Below are 2,915 nucleotides of genomic sequence, written 5' to 3'. Positions count from 1 at the left end.
GAAAAAAAAACATTTTAATCAGAAAATGTTTTGAGAGTAATTTTACTATTTTCTCAGATTTTGTTATTTCACGTTTTTTTTATTTTAATATAAATTCTTTCTAAGATTTAATATTTTTCAATCTTTTTCAAATTTGATATATGACATTTTTTTAAAGCTTCTCATATTTTATTGATTTCATGGATCACGTTACTGAGGAGAATCTGTAAAACACAATAAGAATGTAAAACTCAAATTTGAAAGAATTGAAAATATAAAATCTATAAAAAAAAAATCAAATGTAAAAAATCAATAAAATTGAAATATCAATGAATATGAAAAAAAACTTAACTATCTGAAAAAACATCTGAGAAAACAGCAAAGTTGCTTAAACAAATTTTCTTGCTAGAAATATTTTTTTAATTTCATTTTCTGGATTCCATAATCTTCCATATTCTTTGCTTTCAACAATAATGGAACAAAATTCCCTCCATACTTCTCCGCTCCGTATCTCAGACGTCTGTAACTCCTCCAGGTCGTCTTTCCTCAGTGCATCTCCTGTTCAGGTAAAAGGTTTTTAAAATGTTCCTTTTGATTCAGGGTGTGTTGGAACAGGGATGCATCACAAATTCGCAGGAAGCTGCACAGTCGCATTAAAATCGCATTAAATTCCCTCCAAGATTATAACTGCAACATGATGAAATGTGATGGAAAATTTCTGTAAAGTGTCAGTAGATCAAGGTCAGGCCAGAACTGTTATTATTTGCCTCATTTTTGGTTTAACTTCAGTCTAATTATGTTAACCCATTGACTAACGGTGTGATAAAGGCATTTATGGAGGAAAATCTGATCATTTTTCTATAAAACGTGACGTAACCTTGTGCTCCTTCAGAACCAGGAACCAGTCGGTACTGGGGACGGTTTTATTTTACCATAGGAGCCTTTAATGGTTGTTTCTGGTGTGTTTTGACTGTAAGGCGTATGAGACACTGCTTCCTTCTGCTGGTTTTGCTCCTTCAGGCCTGTCGGATCGTCCTCAGTCCAAGCCGATGTTCTGTTATAATTTAACACAAATTGGTCAACCTCAGAAATCTGTGTTTGAATAGAAGTATTCCTGTTTTTCCTCTTCAAGGTTATTTAAAAGGAAAAAGAATAAAAAGTTAACGGAAGCATCAAAGCGGCAGACATGAAGTCCTTCAGTGTGGATCCGTCTGTTTTTTTGTTTTGTTTTTTCTAACATTTATTCCTGCTGTAACTCTGTGTGTTTCCCATTTCTCTGTGATCTGTCGATTGTGATTTCCAAGGAAACCTAGATTCTGTGTCCCGGGCCGTACGTCGGCCAGGGCGGCCCACCGGAGATGGAGGTTAAGGGATGTTGGTGCTGCAGACGCAGCGACTTTAGCACTGCATGGCCACCCATACCAGCAGATCAATGCAAACGGCTCCACGTGTCCAAAGTGCCAAATCAGAAACGGCGCGTTCTTGTTTTAGGTTGTATGCATGAGTGAGTGAGTGGGTGTGAGTGTGTGTTGGAGCATCATAATGGGTATTTTTGTGTCAGAAGGAAATTTATTGAAAGTTTTGTATAACAGTGCAGTCCATTCTGGTTATGTGGCAAATAAAGAGAAATTATTTTTAAACACTAATCCTGTTTGATGTGAAAATGCTTTTTTTTATTTTTTTTATCGAGGTTCTTCTAGTTCCAGCCTACTCACTCCACCCAGAACTAGAACCAAACACAGAGAAGCAGTATTTAGTTCCTATGCTCCACTGATCTGGAACAAACTCCCAGAAAACTGGAAAAGAGCAGAAAACCTGAGTTTTTTTAAGTCAAAGTTAGTTTAGAGCTGCCTTTGACTGCACGGGAAAAATGATCTAGAAATAAGTAAAAATGTCTTAAATTAAGTGTATTTACCATTAATTTGGGAAGGTAAATGCGATATTTTGCCAATGGAATGCGTATTTTTACTCTTAAAATATGATAATTAGATAATATGTACTTGAAATAGGACAATTCGATTGTGTTTTTTTATTTTAACTATAAATTTTTTTGTTCCATATTCGAAATGCATCTTTTTCCTCCTCAATCCAAGAACAAATTCACTTATTTTAAGAAAAAATACTTATTTAGATTTGGATTTTTTCCAGTGTATTGAACTTGAACTATGAACTGAGGCATCGTTAGTTTAACAGTTTTCTTTATTTTACTTCCTGCTTCTATCATGTTTTTTTATTTTAATTTGCTTTTATTTTTCTGTATATATGTAGTTTAATTCACATAAAGCATTTTCAATTGTCTTTGTGCTTAAAAAAAAAAAAAAAAAAAAAAAAAAAAAACTTGGCAAAGATTTTCTTTAAAAAAAAAAGTAAACTTTCCATTAATATAAGAAAGTAAATAAGATGATCTGAAAGAAAAATAAGATAATTAGATATGATGCAATTTAAATAAAGTATTGAATTTGATTTGTGTTTCAAATGTAAATCATCTTTATAAAATGGCAAATGATCTTATCTGCTGAATTCAAAGGAAAAAATACTTCATTTAAGAAACAATTATATTTAAACTGTTGCAGAATGGTTGACCCCCCCATGTCCAAAGGGTCAGAGGTCAGGCTCAGTGTTTGGTAGAGCATGAAGGCTGAAACATGAGCTCTCTGGGTGTCTCATGCTGAAGCTGAATCAGCGGCTTCACAGTTAAAGAAAATCAAAGGGAGGAAGATAAGCGGTGGAAACGGGTCCGTCTGAGTCAATGATCAGTTTTTAGCAGTGCTGTCAAAAGTACAATTTGTTACTTAAGTAGAAGTATAGATACTGCAGTTTAAAAACACTCTGGTTAAAGTATCAACTTGACCTCTTTACTCAAGTAAAAGTGAAAAAGTATGTCCTCCAAAAACTACTCAAAAATGTAATAGTATAAAGTAACCTTTGTGCCACTA

This window comes from Cyprinodon variegatus, unplaced genomic scaffold (genome assembly GCF_000732505.1).
Source record: "Cyprinodon variegatus isolate N-32 unplaced genomic scaffold, C_variegatus-1.0 Scaffold107, whole genome shotgun sequence".
NCBI lineage: Eukaryota > Metazoa > Chordata > Actinopteri > Cyprinodontiformes > Cyprinodontidae > Cyprinodon > Cyprinodon variegatus.
Note: the sequence above shows the minus strand (reverse complement) of the source record.